General features: G+C 41.2%; 1 long non-coding RNA gene across 1 annotated transcript; it reads left to right on the top strand.

Annotated features, from left to right (window-relative positions):
- The first annotated feature begins 542 nt into the window (after nucleotides 1–542).
- Nucleotides 543–21,772, top strand: LOC127536407 (uncharacterized). Its single transcript, XR_007945405.1, has 4 exons — nucleotides 543–2,398; nucleotides 8,015–8,136; nucleotides 18,989–19,271; nucleotides 20,542–21,772. It is a non-coding gene; the product is annotated as an uncharacterized LOC127536407 (long non-coding RNA).
- The last annotated feature ends 434 nt before the right edge of the window (nucleotides 21,773–22,206 follow it).

Genomic DNA, 22,206 nt, shown 5'->3' with positions numbered 1-22,206 from the left:
GATGGTCTGTGGTGTTAACAGTTTCTTTGTGTCAGAGTTTCCAGGAGACGTTCCGTAGAAGAACCCAGTCAGTGATCAGAACAGCTGATATGTGTTTGTCTCTGTTTGTGCTCCCATCGCTCAGGAAAAGCTCAAAGCTTCATGTTTGATTGTCCTTTCACACAATAAATCCTGGAAAGAATCAATAATTAACTGTCACTTTTTAACCAGTTTACTGTTCCTTCAGAGATTTTCACTGTTTTGATCAATTACAGGAAAATCAAAGGAAAAAAAGAATTATTTTACATGTTAACAGTAAAAAACAAACACATTTAAAAACAGGTCAGAGCTGTTAAACACATTCAGGTCAAAAATCAGTATTTGTATCAAAGCTCATTGTTTTTAGCTCATTTCTACCACATGCTATGAATGAACTTGTTCCACCTTTAAGCTGTGATCTATGGCAGGTCTCTCTCTCTCTCTCTCTCTCCCCCTCCCTCTCTCCCTCTCTCTCTCCTTCTCTCTCTCTCTCTCCCTCTCCCCCCCCCCCCCCCACCCCCTACAGGTGAGTGTGGTGCTGATGAGGAGTCCAGGTGTTTGTCATCAGTAATCAGTGGATCGTTGCTAATCAGTCACTCCAGCGTTCCTTACAGACAGCCTTCAGTGGTGTTCTGATGCAGGACCGTCTTAGTCCCTCCATGCTGACTTCTGCCTGCTTGTGCTTTCCTCATTCCTCCGGTCCGTTGCTCTGTTTCCTGGTCCTCTGTGGGTTCTGCTGGATCCAGAGGATTCTACCGTACTTCCCATGGTTGTGTCCACATGTTGGAATGAGAGGTTCCCTGTGAAGAACCAAGAGGAGTCTCCTTCCCCGTGTGGACGTTCCCCCTCCTACAGTCAGTAAGGTTCTCCAGCCATAGTGACACCAGACGGAGGTTCTGCTTTTCCATTCTATGACCTGTTCCATCAGCTCCCTACCTTCAGGCTTTAATAGCTTAGAGTTTTTGGTTTCTGTGCAGTTACTGGTTGATCAGGTTTCTGCTTAGTTTAGGTTTCCATAGTTCTGTAGTTTTCCTGCCTTGGTCTTTCCAACAGCAGGTTAACTGTAGTTCTGAGTTTAGTCTTGGTTCTTCCTCCTCCTGCCTCTAGAGGCTCCTTGGTTCACTTTTCTTGAGGATTAGCCGGGTTCAGATAGTTGGTTCTCGTCTGTTCAGGCCTTAACTTTCCAATCTCATTGTGGTTGAAATGAATGAATGAACGCTGAAACCTTGTCAGAAGGCGTCTTATTGTCTTTGTTCCAGTGCTCAGTCCTTGAGGTGACCGTCTAAACTCTTTAGTTTGGTATCTTGGTGTTCTCTGATCCTCTCTTTGGGACCATTCCAGGTTCATTACTGTTCACTATCATGGATTTGGACCAACAGCTGCACTATGGACCCACGCCATTTTTACTGTGGATTCTATCACATCTAGAAGCTCAGAGCCATCAGAGCTGCTTCACTCATTCATGACCTGAGACTGTTAATGATGTACAGATACTTTATAGCTGAGAGCTGCTCTTATTTCAGGCCTTGAACATTGGACTGTTTTATCACAGGGTTCTGTCACCAACACAAGATCACAGGTTGAGGTTTTACAATCAACCATAAACCTCTAAAAGTGAACTCAGAATGTGAGTTTACAAGGTTCCTATTGGCTGAATCCTTCCAGACAGTCTCTGTCTGATCCATGCTGCTCTTCTTTAGAATAAACTTATTATGAAGTAAGTCAGTGTCAGCGGACGTTTCTTCTTCACCTGCACATCATGGATGTCTGACAAACTAAATATTCTACACAACTTGATAAACGAGCCAAATCCAATCAGATTCAGTCTCTAAAAGCAGCTGCTGATAACATCTGGACATTATTAATGTTCCACAATCACCAGAAACATGATGAGCACTTTGATCTGTTCCAACAAAACATCTGTGAGATGTGGAACAACAACTTTATTACTGACAAACAATCCTTCAGAGGATGGAAAACAATGAAATATCAGATCAGGAGCTGTAGTTTGATCAGCAGGAGCCAGCTGATGGTTGGACAGAGTGTCATTTTTCTACACAGCATCAGAGTGAAGTTGTTGGATTTTCTTCCCAATAAAAGTGGTTGAGATGATGATGTGATCAGCTCCTTCATCAACATGTGAATGTGTAGAAATAAAGGCCAGAGTGAGGCTGTGGTCAGAGAGGAGGAGCTTTCTTAGTCCTCAGCTGTTTCCAGGAAGCTGCTGCAGCTTCATCATGTCTCATATTAACGTCATCTAAAGGTGCAGCAGCTGATCTTTGCTCTTTGTGTCTCAGAGTGACGGCAGCCTGCAGACACAGAGGAGGATTTTCTCTCAGACCTGGTCCACACAGCAGAGAGCTGCAGAGGAAGAAGCTGAGTGAGTGGAACTTTGCTTCTCTTTGATTCAGACACAAAAGACAGAATAGAAATCAGCTGATCACAAGAGTCCGTGTGAAAGGACAGAAACAGACTGAAAACACTGATAAAGAGTCAAAGAGAGCAGAAAGAAATCCAAGAGAACAGCTTTGATTACTGTCAGGAGAAATGTGGGGAGAAGAATCCTCACAGAAGTTTGTGTTTGGTTGAAAAGTTGAAGAATGAAACGTATGTGGAGTCCATGAGAGACATTTAGTGCAGTAATGATGTGTTTAGTATCAGTCAGTGTTTGGTCTGGACTCTGAACAGGCTCAGTATAAAACTATAAAACCTGATATGAGGCTCTGATCCTGGACCAGATAGAAAATCATTAACCTGAAGGACATTCTGATACACAGAGTACATGTATCCTACTACACACAGAGTACATGTATCCTACTACACACAGAGTACATGTATCCTACTACACACAGAGTACATGTATCCTACTACACACAGAGTACATGTATCCTACTACACACACAGAGTACATGTATCCTACTACACACACAGAGTACATGTATCCTACTACACACAGAGTACATGTATCCTACTACACACAGAGTACATGTATCCTACTACACACAGAGTACATGTATCCTACTACACACACAGAGTACATGTGTCCTACTACACACAGAGTACATGTGTCCTACTACACACAGAGTACATGTGTCCTACTACACACAGAGTACATGTGTCCTACTACACACACAGAGTACATGTGTCCTACTACACACAGAGTACATGTATCCTACTACACACAGAGTACATGTGTCCTACTACACACAGAGTACATGTGTCCTACTACACACACAGAGTACATGTATCCTACTACACACACAGAGTACGTGTGTCCTACTACACACAGAGTACATGTATCCTACTACACACACAGAGTACATGTATCCTACTACACACACAGAGTACATGTATCCTACTACACACAGAGTACATGTATCCTACTACACACAGAGTACATGTATCCTACTACACACAGAGTACATGTGTCCTACTACACACAGAGTACATGTGTCCTACTACACACAGAGTACATGTGTCCTACTACACACAGAGTACATGTATCCTACTACACACAGAGTACATGTGTCCTACTACACACAGAGTACATGTATCCTACTACACACAGAGTACATGTATCCTACTACACACAGAGTACATGTATCCTACTACACACAGAGTACATGTATCCTACTACACACAGAGTACATGTATCCTACTACACACAGAGTACATGTATCCTACTACACACAGAGTACATGTGTCCTACTACACACAGAGTACATGTATCCTACTACACACAGAGTACGTGTATCCTACTACACACAGAGTACGTGTGTCCTACTACACACAGAGTACATGTATCCTACTACACACACAGAGTACATGTATCCTACTACACACACAGAGTACATGTATCCTACTACACACACAGAGTACATGTGTCCTACTACACACAGAGTACGTGTATCCTACTACACACAGAGTACGTGTATCCTACTACACACAGAGTACGTGTATCCTACTACACACAGAGTACATGTATCCTACTACACACAGAGTACATGTATCCTACTACACACAGAGTACATGTATCCTACTACACACAGAGTACATGTATCCTACTACACACAGAGTACATGTATCCTACTACACACAGAGTACATGTATCCTACTACACACACAGAGTACATGTATCCTACTACACACACAGAGTACATGTGTCCTACTACACACAGAGTACGTGTATCCTACTACACACAGAGTACGTGTATCCTACTACACACAGAGTACGTGTGTCCTACTACACACAGAGTACATGTATCCTACTACACACACAGAGTACATGTATCCTACTACACACACAGAGTACATGTATCCTACTACACACACAGAGTACGTGTGTCCTACTACACACAGAGTACGTGTATCCTACTACACACAGAGTACGTGTATCCTACTACACACAGAGTACGTGTATCCTACTACACACAGAGTACGTGTATCCTACTACACACAGAGTACATGTATCCTACTACACACAGAGTACATGTATCCTACTACACACAGAGTACATGTATCCTACTACACACACAGTCAGGGCTGTACAGTGGGAGCGTTTCACTCGCATATGCGCCTAAAAATAGATCGGTGCGAGTAGAAAAAATAAAAGGGAGCACACGTGCCAGTACAGATGTCAACCCTATCATTCGCATTTTCTCCTAAAATAAGTCCACACAAAGTGGATCAAAGTAAAAGTCACAGCCTACACCTTCTTCTTCAACAACTTTTTTTCCACATCGGCGCTAAAACACGACATGGTCAGAAAAACCGTGAGCTCCTCTGACTCTCAGACCGTCTCCCCCATAGATCTATACAAACATGTATATATCTATGGTCTCCCCCCCACAGTACCGAGCATCACACAGACCGACGCACTTTCTTAAAGCGACAGGCTCCTATTTCTGTCTTTAGCTTTTATGAACACATTAACTTGAAATAACCAAATACTGTGTCTGTCTAAATTATAATAATGCACATGACACTAAATTAAGCATGTAAAACAGTTTAAATACCATAAAGTAATAACTGAACTAAAACTGTCATCAGTTAACACAATCTATGCATTCTGCCCCTATAATCAGACTCCCCTAAGAATGCAAGATATGGCCTCAAAATATGTCTGGTATTTATGTATGAAGTCTTTAATATAAGCATAGTTCTTAAGTATAAAGTCATTTGTTATTGTTGTTATTTTTATTGGGCCAGTTAACAATATAATAGAATTTAAATTCTTTAATCCCACACCTGGGAAATTATTTGCTACAACAGCTAAAACACCAAATCACAAGTCTAAAAAAATAAACCTAGTAAATTACAGTCTGTAAGAACAGAATAATAAAATAAGGGGCTAAATGATCACAGTATGGCAGATTAAGAACAGAGACCATTTCAAAACTAGGACTTTAACAGAAATATGCAGGTTGAGTTAACTGTGCAGATTGTATGAGATGAATTAAGATCTGGAGTCAGAATTTGTTGGGCCACTTAACAAAATATGACTTCCCTCTTATTTTGGGAATGCAAGAAGTGGAAACCTCCAAACTTTCTCAGCTACATCTGCTCCTCTGCTGCTGCTGTATAAGGTCTTGTGTACATGGTGGCTTCCACCGAGTTTTTTGATTGGAAATTGGAAAAATGTAACACAATGCCATCTGAGTGATGATGGAAAATATGACAAAAGAAAGAAGTCAGTAGACCAATCACACTCCAAATGAAAGGAAGCCATATTGGTGAAAGTTTGTTTTCTTTGGTGACAAAAAAAATCAATAATTCTTTACAAACTAATTACAAAATACACATACATATGTACACCGCCTTTTATGAGAACAAAATCAAATATAATTCTTTGCAAACTATTTACAAAATACACACACACACACACTCTAAACATGGGCTTTGGTGTTTCCTTGTGACGGATGTAGTATAGATGTCCATCTGTAAAAATACATTGGTTTATTAGTTCACAAAGTCCTGAGGACCAGTGAAGCTGATGTATGTGACACTGGTGAGGGATGATAATCTATTTTGTGGGAGAAGCTTTGTTTGTGCAATGTCACTGTTAGAACTGCATCCATTTATTTGACCACCACTGAAGACCTCATGAGGATCAGCTTGGAGGGGCCATGTCTGGAGGACTTTGATCCAAGTCCTGCTGTGGAGCTGGATGAACTCAGCCAAGTGTGCCAGGACGACTTGAATACAAAAAGATGTGGGACAGGGATGTTCTCTGTGTTAAAGAACTGAGCCGACTGCTTGGCTTGTTGTGTGAATGTTAATAATAAAATTGTGCGATTCATAGTGAAAATTCATAGTGCTCCTAAATGTTTTTCACTAGGAGCACCTGTGCTATAGTGAAAAAGCTAAGCGTACAGCCCTGAGTGGTAATGTAGGAATGCTGGGAAGTCTGGACCACCTCTGCATCGTACAATGAAGGCTGCATGCCGACCCGTCATGGAGGAGCCCCGTCCATCGTCACTGAAACAAGCTTTTCTAACGTTTTTATCCATGAAGAAACTTTTCACCTCGCTGTAGATGTCAGTTCCCCTTGTTGTTGTCTGCAGGGGCAAAAGTGTCAGGAGTTCTTCTTTAGAGGAGAAACCATCAAACACCATTCAGATGAACATCATCAGCTGAGCTGTACTGCTGCTGTCCACAGACTCGTCCCACTGAATGCTAAACCTCCTGCACTGAGCCAGATCCCGTCCAGCTGCTCTGTCAACTTTTCAGATACAGCCGACATTCTTCTAACCATCACACTTACCCCCAGTTGGAGAGAGTGGAGATGGCATCTGGACCGTTCTTCTCGTCTTTGAACACAGTGTTTGCAACCATCATCACTGCTTCTTTCAACACCTCCCCGTCCCAAAAGACTTTCTTGTTCTTTATCAAAAAATCTGCAGCTCTAAATGAAGCCTAAGTTGCTTTTTGTGATTTTATTGCTGTCCTTGTTCACCCAAAGCTGCCTTTAAGTCCCGGGCTTTTTCTGTCCGTAGTGCTACCAGGTGGGTAGTTAGCATGGAAGCTTTAGTGACGGGTCCAGTAGAGTCTCTACACATTGTGTCGCTTTGCCGTCACAATAAAATGAGACACACACATTTGTCTGTCACTGTCGTAAAAAAGAACTCTTCTTCCTTGAAAATAATGTTTTTTCTTTCGCTTCTCTGCCATGTTTTGGGGTAAAAACCACATCTCGCTTCACAAAGTGTCTGCGTCTGCTTCAGCAAAGAGTGACCTGGTGGTTTGACATGAGCAGTGAGCTTTGACTTCAGACAAGCTCAAAGTTCATTTACACCTTTTTAAAATACTATATTCAATATTTTCATTTAAAATCTGCATTAATGTAGGTATTTTTGGTTCAAAAAGAACAGTGACTGTATATATTATAGAAGGAATATCATGGTGACTAGTGTTTTTTTTAGAACATGTAGCAGGAAACTCACATGGTCCCTGAGGGAAACCAGGCACCGTGTTGGCTAGCTCTGCTTTAACGTGTTTTCTAGCTGTTAGTTTAGTTCCAGCAGCAGAAATGTGGCTCCACAGCTCACTGTTCGCTCCTTCATGGGTCTAAAAAGTTGTTTTAAGTCGTCGTTGAAAACCACAAACTGCCACATTTAGCTAACAGAGGCTGCTGCTAAACCAACTGTTAGCTTGTTAGCTTGTTAGCTCATCTCTGTCAGGAAGCCATAGACAGCTCTGTGTTAGTGGGAATTAATTCTAGTGAGGACATGAATTAAACTGAAGAGGATGATAGAAGCATGTCCACATGAGCTGTGTGTGTCTAAAAAGGTGAACTATGTCCAGTTTATCAGATTTATCAGAGCCGATATTTTATTTTGGCAGCATTAATGTTCATATTCCAAAAAGAGAAAACATTGACAGACCAGGAGATTTATCAGTTTTTCGTTCTTTCTAAGGGAGTGGAAGCCAGAAGGAGCTGCAGGTGAATGATTTGTGATAATCAGGTCCAATAAAGGAGCTTTCTGATGTGTTTGAGGTGTTTCAGAGTGACGGCAGCCTGCAGACTCAGAGGACCGGTGACGGAGAAGCAGCCCAGGATTTTCTGTGTTTCTGCTCAAACCCAGACAGCAGAGATCTGGACTGGTGGGAAGAAGCTGAGTAAGTAGAACTTTGATTGATTGCAGTCTCTGAGGTTCCTCCTTCATCACCAACAAACACAAACATGAGGCTCAGAGTCTTTGAAAGCAAGTGTGCAGACAGAGAGAAGTTTTCTTCCAGAGGACACAGACATCCCATCAGACTGAGGACTGGACATTTCATCTGATCCTGTTTTATCCTCAACACCAAACTGGTGACTGAAATGTGCTGTTTAGTGAGACTCAGGTTGTTGTTTGGACTCAGTGGCGTCATCAGAGCCGGACATCCCCAGCTGTAGCCCCCAGTGTTTATGAAGAGCCCCGGATCTGGTTCATGGATCATTCCAGTCATTAAAGTCCCCAGAATAAGAGCAGAGCACTGATCCAGCTGGAGCTGATGTTGTGTGTCATGTGTTTGTGTTGTTTTCTTGCTCTTGTTAGAAAACTGCTTGATCTGCTTTAGCTGGCAGGGTGTCTGCTTTTGGATCCTTCAGCCAATCAGAGAGCAAATCTCAGGTGTGTTCATGATGATCTGGGTGTAATTTCATTTACACCATCCAGCAATGCTTTATAGAGCTTTAATCAAACAGGATTCAGTGCATTTTTTTAACTTATTTTTTATTTGAACATCCAACACACATACATCTATAACTTGCCACAATTATCACATTTTTCCCTTTCATCAGTCCTTTCATTTGAGATGTCCTTTTTTCTTTTTCCCCCCACCCTCCTCCGATCCCCCGATAGTCCAGTCATTGCAGTAATTGTTTAAAGAATATGCCCCACTTCACAAATATAATAGTAAATAATAAAAAGGAGGGGGGAGAATAAGTAAATAAAAGTAAATGAGTAAATGAAAAGCAGGAAAAGAAAAGAAAAAAAAGAAAAAAGAAAAAAATTACCAAAAACCAGATGCAGAAAACATGACTCACAAATCCGTAAATCAACCCTCATATCATATATCATTGCAGTATCAAAGGCATCACAAGCTTCCATCTCTTTAAACATTTTTCTTTTTGAAGTCTAACAGCATAGGTACTTTTTTCCATTTCATAAATCTCCCATACCTTCAAAATCCAGTCATTATATGAAGGGGGTTCAGGTTTCAGCCATCGAAATGTAATACACTTAATGGCAACAGCTAGTAGGATTTGTAACAAATATGCATTATCTCGACCTGTGACACCTTCTGGTATTATACCAAGAAGAACCACTATGGGTTCTTTGGGTATTGCACTATGAAAAATTTCTTTTAAAGCATCAAAGACCTCCTTCCAATAATCCTCTAATTTTGGGCATGATCACATTATATGAGTATGGTTTCCTATGTGCTGACCACAATGCCTCCAGCATTTGTCTGACCCTGCTTGCTTCCATTTAGCTGTTATATGTGGGGTTTGAAAATACCTTGTTATAATTTTCCACCTAAATTCTCTCCAAATAATAGAACTGGTTACTAAATGTGCTTCCTCACAACCCTGTGTCCAAGTTTCAATCGAAATAATTCTACAAAATTCAGTCTCCTATTCGTCTTTAATATGCAGAGTATCATTTGGGTCCATGGATGAAAATATGCTGTACACTTTAGAGACCGCTCGTTTAATATTGTGATTTGATTGTATTTCCTGTAGAAACACCTCAAACTGAGAGGGGTTTTTAACTTTTTTATATTCTTGATGTGTTGTTAGAAAATGTCTCGGTTGCAGGTATCTATAAAAGTTAGTTTGTGGGAGTATAAAGTCACGTCTTAGTTGTTCAAAAGATTTAATCCTTTAAGCTGCAGTCAATTCCAGCCGTTTTCAGAACAAAAAATCGCTAATATTCTATTTTTAAATTTAAAAAATTACAAAAATACAGGGAATATTGGACGCGCATCGCGAGGTGCATTTCCTTGAAAACGACCGATTCGTGGATTTTATACCGACTTCAGGACATGTTTTGGACAAAATAGTTTACTGGCTTGTGTCGTCTGGATGTAAAAGGTTGGATTATGGTTTTGTGGAATATTTTCATCTGTGTGTAATAATGAACCCGGAAATGTGAGTCTCGCTGTGTACGTTGAAGCCGTGTATAGAGAACGGATGGATGAATATTTGTTTTTGTCGGACAAATGTGTTTTTCTCACCCGCTGTGGTAATCGCATCTGAAAGTGGTTTATGCCGGCGGATTCATGAGAATCTAAGCTTTCCATCGGCGTATAGTGTTTGTATAATCACGTTTGCAGCCGTCGGACATTCTTGAAATTCCTATGCAAATTAGTAGGTGTACTGCCGGCGGGACACCTACTACGCACTGAAGCGCAAAGGGTCAAGTTCACCTTTGGCAAACAATTGGTGTACATATCTAAGACCTAATTGAGACCAGTTTTTGAAACCCATATCACTTTGAGATGGTATAAAATCCCCTAGATATCCTAACTCAGTCCAGATAGAGAGTTTCTTTGGTAAATTAAAGAATGCTTGTATAGTTTTCCAAATTTTTCATGTCATTTTTGTCCACACACCCATCTGGATATCCTTCAAGGGTAGATCTGAAAAAGGAACCGTCTTTATTGGTACTGAGCATCAGCTCTTTTCGATATTAAACCATCGGGTATGTACCTGTTCCTTCATCCACGAGATCACTGGTCTCATTTGAGCGGCCCAGTAATAAAATTGTAAATTTGGAAGTCCCAATCCCCCCCGAGATTTAGATAATTGTATAATTTTAAATCGAATTCTAGGGCGTTTCCCCTGCCATATGAATTTTGATATTAATTTATTTAATCTATCAAATGTAACTTTTGGGGACCTCTACCGGCAGCATTTGGAACAGGTAAAGTAATCTAGGTAGGACATTCATACGTATTGATTCGATACGACCAAGCATGGTCAGTGGTAGTGTTGTCCAGCGTTCCAGGTCCTCGCTTATACTTTTAATAATTTTGGGGTAATTTGCATCATATAGTTGTTCTAGAGTAGTGGTTGGCAACTGGCGGCCCGCGGGCCAAAACTGGCCCATCAGGAATAATATCTGGCCCGCCAGATGATTTTGAAAATTTGATTTGGCACGGAGCAAAGCCGGTCCGTCACCGCAACACGAAACTCGCATGGTCGGCTGCTGCCGGGCATTTCCGCGTTTGCACTACTGGTCGGACACGGTTGTACCAGCCAGATTTCACTGAGCAACAGTGTGTGCAAAACGTGTGTGTCAGGAGTGTTTTTTAATACATCTGTGATCAGAATTGAGACGAGTGTCCCAAGCAGCAGCGATCAGCTGTAGAAGCTCCGCTGTTCGCGGTATCACCCCCCCCGCGGAATCGGAGTGCACCCCCCCGCAGGTTGGCCCGCTGTCCCATTGTTTACAAACATTTCGGCCCGAAGCCACATCTACTTGCTGACCCCTGTTCTAGGGAATGAGGAAGAGTGATACCCAAATACACCATATCTCCACTCCACTTAAACCCGCTTTTATTTTTAATATGTTCTGGTATTTGACCACTAAGGTCCATAGCTTCAGTTTTTTCAATATTAACTTTATATCCTGAGATAAAGCCATACTGCGAGATCAGTTTTTAAGGTGTGGAATTGTTGTTTCTGGTTCTGCTAAAAAAAGCAATACATCATCCACATATAGCGATAATTTATGTTCTTCTGTATCGATTTTAATACCTTGAACTAATAAGTCATCCTTAATAAGCTGAGCCAGTGGTTCAATACTTAATGCGAACAATAATGGCGATAACGAACATCCTTGTCGGCACCCCCGTTCCAATGCAAAGTTTTGTGATCTAAATCCATTAACTTTAATGGACGCGAGTGGAGCTGAATATAATGTTCGAACCCACTTTATAAACCCAGGACCAAATTTAAACCGTTCCAATGTCTGAAATAAATATTGCCAAGAGACACGGTCAAATGCTTTATATGCATCCAGTGATAGCAACATAGCTTTCTCTCTATTAAGGTTTACATGACTCATTATATTAAGTGCCCTTCGGAGGTTGTCCCCATAAAACCTCCCTGCAATAAAACCGGTTTGATCCGGGTGGATTACGTGATTAATGATTTTATTTACTCTTTTAGAAAGTATGGTGGTAAGTATATGCAGGTCACTGTTCAGTAGGGACACCGGTCAATACGACTGACATTTTACTGGGTCTTTACCTTCTTTATGCAGTACCACTATGGTCGCTTCTTTCCATGACGGTGCCATCTCACCAGATTGCAATGAGTGATGATATGCTCTTAAAAGGAGTGGTGACATAATTTCTATTAGTTTTTTTTATAGAATTCATTGATGTAGCCATCAGGGCCAGGACTTTTATTACTCTTTAGCATTTTAATTGCTTCCATTATCTCATGTTGCCTAATTGGTTCATCCAATTCCTTTCTCATTGTATCTGTTAATTCAGTCAGTTTTATATTTCTTAAAAAGGCAGATAAGACTGTATCATTTACACAAGTATCTGGATTTTTGTAAAGAGATTTATAAAATTCTGCAAAAGCCTCTGCAATTTATCAGGTTTAGTTAGCACTCGATGGGAATTATCAGGGATTATTTTCAAGATGGTATTAGAAGCTCGGTGTTTTCTTAACACACACACACACTATTATAGACATATACATATATATATATTGTTCGCCAGTCTAGCCTTCTTTAACCCTTGCCTCAGGTTAAGTCTGGTCCAGCTCTCCGTTTAAAGGGTTAGATTCTATCTGCCTATTAGTATTCCACCTAACAGGTTTCAGCAGAATAATTAAGCTGGAGTTGAGAGACACTCGCCCAGGTTCTGACTGCCTTTCATCCGAATGTCTCACCCCTCTTATCTGATAAATGCTATCCCACCAAGCAGCCTTTCTAAGTAGTAGAATTGATCTATCATTCACGTCCGTTATCGGTCAGCTTCTCTCTAAGGACTGCTTGCACTTGGTGCTATTCCTGGGTTCGTTTTAGAGGTTTGGAAAGAACTAACCTCAGGGGTAATGTTTAAACACTCTCACATTGGACTGAGCAACCTTTAAGAACCATTGGATTGAATGCACACAATCAACTTAACTTTTTACCACTATGCAGGTTTTTAGTGGTTTATAATAATTTCATTAGGCTTCTCTTTAAATGCAATAAAACGCTTTATTAAGCAATTTAGCAAGGGCACAGCATCAATTCATGATTAAACAATTATTATTTCTGATTAAAAATTATAATAATGTAACTAAATTGAGCGTACCTGACAATCTTCTCTAATTAGTAAATTTAGGAGAGAGAGCGAACAGCGTGGCCACTACCGTATCACTCGGTCTTGACTTGCGTCTGGAAAAATCTTCAGTTGTCCAGTAGACTCGGTACGATGTCTTCTTTGAGGACAAAAGAGATCTCTTCCTTCAGCAGGGGGTGCGGAGGAGTCCCGTAAGCCAATCGTGGTCTGGCAGTTATCTCTGGAATCGGCTGGAACGTTAGTGCTTACGCCCCAGCTGTCTTCTCTGTGGTATGGTGGTGATGGAAAACCCTCGTCTGTTCAGGCTGTGGTGGGTCACTGGGTCTCCCAGCCCCGGGGAGGGGAACAGCCCGGTGCTGTTGCCTCCTTTGCCTCTTCGGGTGTAGTCGGTTCTTCCCTCTATTGGTTTCTTCTAGATAACTGCAGAACCTCTTAGGACTCTCCGTTTGGCAGAGTGTGGTCTTCGCTTGTTGAACAAAGTCAGAAAAAGACTTTGCCTCCAACGATGTCCTCAGCGATCTCTGGAGCCTAAGTCCCGCGTCGTCTTCCCGTCTCTAGGGCAAAAGAGGAAGGTGAAGATTCTTCAGAACTCCGGCCAAGTTCCCTTTGCAGCTCTTCTGGCAGCTCCGGCGAACGTCTCCCGTTCTGTGCTTGTGGCTCTGCCCTTTTATCTCTCTCCTGACACACAAAACTAGCTCGGTACGCCCTCTGTCACCGTCTAACTTATGCAATCGACTTGTCATCACATACAGCAGTAATACAGAAGTCATGTTGTTACAGCAAATACACAGTGTCCACATTCTGTTTAACACACACACATTTCAGCCAGCCCTCTTGGGTTTTTCCCAAACTTCCCTTTTTTCTAAGGAGGTTGCTGTGTCACTGTGGCTGCCGAGTCATGGTGACTGTTGTTTACTGCACTTCTGCTTTTTTAAGATTTACACACACAAAGCCTATGAGGCCTGTACGCACACACAGAGCCCAAGCAGAGATTACACAGAATCACTTCTTAAATCATTCCTCTCAATCCAACATAATAAATCATCCGAATCATTACTTTAATCAAATAAACACTTTAAAAATATATATATTTTTTAGCAAGCATAATCATGTGGTTAACTTATAATGTTTCTTTAGCTCTTTATTTGTCTGCTTCGAAACCTTTATTACCTTAAGGCTATAATGAGCCTGAGTGCTCTCTGAGACCTCAACATCTGCATCTCACTTGACAATATATACACACACACGTATGTATGTATATATATGTATATATTTTAACGCATTGGCAATACATTTGGGGTATTTTAAATTTGATGGGTTGTGTTTATTTTACCTGCACAGCTTTTCCAGTGTTTACATTGTTAGTTTATCAGCTCAGGAAACACACTGACCAATCAGGTACGAGTTCAGTCATCCGACCTAACGCTGCTCAGCGAATGAAGTCTCTGCAGTCCAGCTGCTAAATATCACACATGAGTTCAGAAAACAGGTGAGGGACAGACGAGAGGAGGACGGACAAAAAGATGAACAAGAAAAGCCCTCAGAGAATGCAGTGCTCTGCCAAGACTGTTTTTTCCTCAGTTTGTGTATTCAGAAATCACAGCACCATAGAATCTGATCATTTAATATAGATCGACCCACAAACTAACTAAATTACTTTGTGTGAGCACAGGCATGTGTTGTACATGCCTAGATTCTGTAGTACAGATACATAAATATGTCGCGGGTCAAGTAAATTAATGAAGGGAACTGAAACAGTGTTCACTTGTTGTCATGGTTACGGCGACGCCATCCCGGCCGCTATTTCTGGCAATGGAAAATCTTGAACAAATCTGTGGATCCAGACTATAAGCTGCATCACTGCCAAAATCTAATGAGGTGGTCCTTGTGTCATTTCTGAGCTTCCCTGAAAATTTCATCCCAATCCATTAGTCTGTTTTAGAATAATGCTGCAGACAGACAGATTCACAGACAAACGTACACCGATCGTCACATAACTCCTCCGTTCCTGGGTGGAGTTATAAACAAATGGACACTGAGAGAAAAGTCGCCCTGCACATGTTGACTACAGTGCCTATCATAAATATTCACCCCTTTGATGTTTTACCCTTTTATTGCTTTCATAAATCAATCATGGTCAATAAAATTTAGCTTTTTTAACAAAAAATTTATTGGAAAAAACTTTAATGACAAAGTGAAAACAGATTTCTATAAAGTAATGTCAATGAAAGAAAATTATCTAAATAAAATAATTGTTTGCATAATTATTCACCCCCTTCCAGTCAGTATTTAGTAGATGCACCTTTGGCTGCAATCACAGCAGTGAGTCTGTGTGGATAGGTCTCAGTCAGTCTGAACATCTGCCCACTGCAATTTTGCTCCATTCTTCTTTGCAAAACTGCTCAAGCTCTGTCAGGTTGTGCGGGTATCGGGCATGAACAGCCCTTTTCAAGTCCAGCCACAAATTCTCTATAGGATTGAGGTCTGGGCTTTGACTCGGCCACTCCAGAACATTTACCTGGTTCTTTTTTAACCATTCCTGTGTAGCTTTTGCAGTATGTTTTGGATCATTGTCTTGCTGGAAAATAAATCTTCTCCCAAGACGTAGTTCTCTTGCAGACTGAAAAAGATTGTCCCCCAGGATTTCAGTGTATTTTGCAGCATTCATTCTGCCCTCTATCTTTACAAGCCTTCCAGGTCCAGTTGCTGAGAAACATCCCCACAGCATGATGCTGCCACCACCATGCTTCACAGTGGGGATGGTGTGTTTTTGGTGATGTGCAGTGTTTGGTTTCTGCCAAACATGACATTGTCAGGAATAGTGGGGTGAGCTCAGGAGCAAGGAATGCACAAGTGACTGTGAAGGCAACACAAGACTTTATTTACAGTTTGGGCGGAAAAACTACAAAACAAAGGAGTACTCCAAAGGAAACAGAAAGCGATAACTCTGGGCTAGGAACAATCACGCCTGCTAGTGGCTGGGCGGAGGGTTACAACAATAGTACGAAACAAAACTAAGAATGCCGCTGTCGGCTTGGTCTTCATGATCTACTACACTTCAATACTCAAAGATTACACTATAGCAGGGATGTCAAACTCATTCCACAAAGGGCCGGCGTGGCATAAATGAGTCAGGTCTGGTGTGATGCTGCTTAGTTGGAACAAAAACCTGCAGCCACGCCGGCCCTTTGTGGAATGAGTTTGACATCCCTGCACTATAGGTTCTCTCGGTTCCTAAAACTGTCACTCTAACAATTGATTTCTACTTTAACATGACTGCCCTTCCGGGATCGATACTACGAAGCACGCAATGTCTACAATTTTGTCCGAAACTCTAAACTACAGATGCTGAATACAGCGGTTTACTACAGGAACGAAACTACGGGTTACTCAAGGTTCTCTACAATCACAAAGGTCTACGATAACTACAAACAGGCCAGGTATGCTTGGATCGGGTCCACAGCAGGGCTGGAAACCGGCGGCGGCTGCATGGAATGTGGCGTGGATGCCTCAGGTAAACGGTGGCAGGAACAGGTAATCCCAACTGCAAGCAAAGACAAAAGGGTAATATAATCACTGGCTGTGAACCCTACGAGCTCTGGCTACGATCCGGCACAGAAGAGTGGTTGGCATCTCTCTTTAAGCAGCATAGTTGCAGGTGCTCCACCTGTCACCAAACACGCTGATGAGGCAGATGGGAAACACCTGTTGCTCTGCCGCAGGAAACGCCAAAAAAGGGCACGGGAGGAAAAGCACTATTCAGGCCTGGCTGAAGCCGGCCTGACAGACGTCTTGTCTGATGGCCAAAAAGCTCAGTTTTGGTCTCATCAGACCAAAGAATCTTCTTCCACTTGACCATGGAGTCTTCCACGTGCTTTTTGGCAAACTCTAGTCCAGATCTAATATGACTTTTCTTCAACAGTGGCTTTCTCATTGCCACTCTCCCATAAAGCTTTGACCGGTGAAGAACCCGGGCAGCAGTTGCTACATGCACAGTCTCTCCCATCTCAGCAGCTGAAGCTTGTAACTCCTTCAGAGTAGTTGTAGGGTCTTGGTGGCTTCTCTCACTAGTCTCCTACTTGTAGGTCACTCAGTTTACGAGGGCGGCCTGATCTAGGCAGATTCACACAAGTGCCATATTCCTTCCATTTCTTGATAATTGATTTCACTGAACTCCGGGGGATGTTCAGTGCCTTGGAAATTTTTTTGTAACCATCCCCTGAATTGTACTTCTCAATAACCCTTTCCCTGAGTTGCTTAGAGTGTTCTTCTGTCTTCATGGTGTAATGGTAGCCAGGAATACTGATCAACCACTCTCTGGACCCTTCAGACAGCTGTTTTACAACTCAGTCACTTGAAACACACCCACACCACTCAGATGATCTTCATTTCACTAATTGTGAGACTATTGGCAACAATTTGATGGACCTCTATTGAATTAGACCATTAAATTAAAAAAGGGGGATGAATAAATATGCAAACAATTATTTTTATTTATATAATTTTCTTTCATTAACATTACTTTATAGAAATCTGTTTTCACTTTGACATCAAAGAGTTTTTTCCAATAAATTGTTGTGTTAAGAGAGCCAAATTTTATTGACCATGATTGATTTATGAAAGCAATAAAAGGGTAAAACATCAAAGGGGGTGAATACTGTACAGAACATAAAGCTGATCGAATCATTCGTCGTATTTTAACTCAAGAACAGCGTTGTTGTGACACAATTAAAACATTAAATAAATCTTTTTTTCCTTAAAACCAAATCAATGTTTTATCACTAAATATCATTATATTAGTCGGACAGTTCTAAACATGAGTTGTTCTTATCAGCAGAACTTCAGTTCAACAGCTGTGGGATGGAAATGCTTTGAACGATGGATTTTTCATCAACACACGTAGAACTAGAACATTGTGTGGAGCAAATGTTTGTGGTCAAACAGAAGTGGAACAAGGATGTCCATCCACACTCATGACTTCCATTAGTGATCAAAGTCAGAGCAGCATAAAGACGACATGGATCTACAGAGCTGAATACGACCACCAGCAGCTTTTAGGATTCAGCCTCTTTATTTGGGATGTTTCTTCCATGTTTCATTCTAGAATTCCAATGTCTGGATATTGTGAAGAATTAAAGGTCTACTTATGATCTGAAAATGAAAAGATGAACTCTATTTAGTCCTAGAAGGTCATTATTCTTCCTCAGATATCTAAAACTAAAGTAATATTAATCCCTGAGGACCAGCTGGACCAGAGATGGTCTCTGTCTGAGCTCTGCACGCTTTCATTTCTTTCACCATTTACTGTCTTCTTTTGACACATTTTAAGAGTTTTCTGTCTTGTTTATGTTGTTTTGTGTTTTAATTTGTATAATCTTTGCAATTTTGGAAGGCAATTGTTTTTCTCATTTTTCTAGCTTGGGGTCTGATTTGTCTCTTTTTTAAAAAAAACAAAACATTTTTGTAATTTTGAGTCTCATTTTTGTCATTTTGTGATGGATCATCGTTCTGCATTAATGATGAACCAAGATGGCAGCCAAATAAACTCCTGGTTTATGAGGTCTAAACTTTTATTGTCTTGTAGGATTAACTGCAGTCCTGCTGCTACACAACAACCTCCACCACACCAACAACACAACTGTTCATTAACTGCTGACATTTTCTTTGACTTTATCAGGGAGACACCATGACTAAACAGATCCTCAAAAACATCCTGGATGATCTGAATGATGAGGAGCTGTCTGATTTCCAGTGGTCCCTGCAGGAGTCCAACATTGTTCCAGGCCTCGAAGCCATCAAAAAGAGCCGACTACAGAAACTAGACAGGCGTAACACTGTGGATGTGATGGTACAGACTTATGGACCTCAGAGAGCTGTGCAGGTGACCAGAGTGGTTTTAAAGAAGATCCACAGGAATGATCTGCTGGAGAGGTTTCCTGCCAGCAGCTCAGGATCAGAAGGTCAGTCACAAGACAAGAACAACATGATATCATTACAGTCAGAAAGATGCATGATGGTTCTGCTACAGTCTGATAGAGTTCAGGTTCTGCTACAGTCTGATAGAGTTCAGGTTCTGCTACAGTTTTTCCTGAGTCCACATTAAGGTCAGTTCTTCTGTAAAATCTACTGATCAACCCTACTGACTGAATGCTGCCCCCTGCTGTTTAAACCTCGATATAACACCTAAATTAGTTCTGTATGAGCTGCCCTTCTGTGGAAGCAAAGCCTGTCCTCACTTGTTCTCACCAAATTATGAGTCGATGAGACAGTTTCTGAAGATTCTTCATTCATCCTGTTTAGCTGGGAGTGGTCCTGCAGTTTACAACCAGAGGGAAGCTGACCAATCAGCTCTCAGTAAGGACAGAGACATGTTGATGAAGCAGCTGCATTCCAAATCACAAACCTTTAAGTTAAATACATCCTACACAAAGTATTCACTGTGTCCTGCATACAATTAGAACATCCTACTTGATAATATGGAGCCTTAAACTGTGACTGTCCCAGTCTGTAGTAATGTGGTGTCATCTGACTGTGAGTCTCAGCAGCTCAAACTTATTTATATTTCCACTACACACTGTTAAGTGCTGTGACTGTTCATAGAATGTGGGTCAGAACAGCCAGAAAAATGTGTTAGTTTTCATTCTACAAAATCAGTTTGAATGCTGTAGGACATCTGGGTAGTTCTGACATACTACATTTAACATAATATGTACTGGAACATACTCCATCTTTTTCTGTGTGTACCATCTGACATGTTAGTATGTAGTACTATGTAACATGATGTTATAGTTTTAAACCATCAACAACCTCCCAGTGACCTACCACACTGAAAATGTCAAGTCTTCAGAGGGTTTGGATGGAGCAATAAGGCAGCCATGTTGGCTGACTATTTAAGGGGACACTGTTGCTGCATCCTGGGCTTAGCTCCACCCTGGATGACTGTGGCTGCTTTAAAAAGACAGACCTTCTTCCCTCTATAGCAGGATGATGATGAGGTGAAGCCAGAACACTCTGTTCTTCAGAATGGTCTGGATATGCCAGACTAATGTCAGAGGAACATTAGGTCTTACTTTGAAGGAGCAGTTTGGTGTCAGAAAACCAGAGTTAATCAACACCATAAACTCATCAATAAATGTCAACATAAAGTAACTTCTCAGTCTGTTGTAGCTGAAATAAATGAAAGCAGTAAGCAGTGGAGAATATAACATGTGATCTCTGTCTGTCTGTCAGTGCCTGTCAGTGATGTTGGAGAACCTTCAGAGAACAGAGAACCTTCCTCCTGTCAGACTCAGCCTCCTCTTCCTCAGACTGAAGGTAAAACTGATGGATTCTTTGGTCTGTAAAGAAAGATAGCAGCAGTTCATCATGCCTGAAATGGAAGCTGAGTTTAAGCAGGTTGTTTCTCTGTAGGAAAGACCTACATTTTAAGTGTTATGATGGTCTGTCTCTCTTCTATTGTTAATTACCTTTTCCTCTCCTTTTTTAATAGCAACACACTACTTTCTGCAGTACAATACTGTTCTAATAATGTTCTGGAAGGTTGTGTGATGCGTTCTAACACTACTTTTATGCAGACAGAGGGTTAGGAAAAGTTGGAAAGAGATTCACAGAGTCGGCCTTCCGGCATCAATAACTCATGAGATATACGTTGTGAAAACATAAACGATGCCTCTTTCAAATCGTTGTAAGCTAGACAATGTGCTACAAGGTCGTTTTATCAAAAGTCGCTGTCTTTCAAGCTGCAGAAATAACATTGGCGTCTATGAGCAGCTGGCTGTGCGGCGAGTGAACAGGGACCGTCTGCAAATAGCAAAACCGCTGCAACAGCGAAAAGAGACACTGCACAAATATTCAATGACTTCACTCTTATACAGTGCAGAGCCACCAAAATCACTGTAGCCATGAATGGGCTCCTGCTGGTCATACTGCAACTCTTGGTTTAGGGATAAATGAAAAATCTGAATTTTAAGGAATTTTTATGTTATCAGTAACACAAAAATACCCCTTGGTATTGTGTGTTGTGCATCAGTCACAGTTGAAGAGGCTGTACACAAGTTAGGCTCTTATCAGATATAAGAGGGTTTTGGTCTGGGGTAAGGATCCAAAACTGTTTCAAAAATAATTCCAGAAAAAACTGTCCATTGTTTTGAATTTGTTTTGTTGTGACAGATTTTTTTTAACAGATAAAAATGATCACCCACTGTTTTTAGGGACTCAGTTTTATTACATTTGGGTTGTTTATTGCCATATGATGGTGTGTACAATTATTTAGTGTTTGTGATTGTATGTGAAGTTTAAGGATTAATGAGTAAATTAGCTTTGATGGCACTTTTCTTGATCGATGTGGTATATTTTATATACCACACAGGAAAATGACATAGGGGCACAGTGCACTTGTTTGTCCAAATATATAATTCTGTATAGTAATGGAATTTACAATCAGCAGCACCCATTCTGATCAGACCGACAGGTTTTTCTCACTTCCAAGTATTGTCTGTACAGTCCTTAACTAGAAAAATATTACTCTCAGTTTTTTGCATCTCAGAAAACATTGCTGCTTGTTAATTTATATTTTCAAACACCGAGGGATTAAGAGAAATTCATTTTTATCTGAAGTGGCAGAATTACTACCCCTTCCAGTGACCCCAACGACCTAGAGGCTCTCAGCCCAAATCACCTCTTGCTACTGAGGACCAAGCCATCTCTACCTCCAGGATTTTTCCAGACAGCGGACCTCTATGCACGTCGAAGATGGAGGCAGGTCCAGTACATGGTGGATCTTTTCTGGAAACGCTGGGTGAGAGAGTACCTGCCAGAGCTCCAAATGCGCCAGAAGTGGTCAAGAGTGTCACGCAACTTTGTGCCAGGAGACGTTGTGTTGCTGGTTGATGAGAC

Source organism: Acanthochromis polyacanthus, chromosome 12 (genome assembly GCF_021347895.1).
Source record: "Acanthochromis polyacanthus isolate Apoly-LR-REF ecotype Palm Island chromosome 12, KAUST_Apoly_ChrSc, whole genome shotgun sequence".
In the NCBI taxonomy this organism is placed as follows: domain Eukaryota; kingdom Metazoa; phylum Chordata; class Actinopteri; family Pomacentridae; genus Acanthochromis; species Acanthochromis polyacanthus.
Note: the sequence above shows the minus strand (reverse complement) of the source record. Positions and strands in the feature narration are given on the sequence as shown.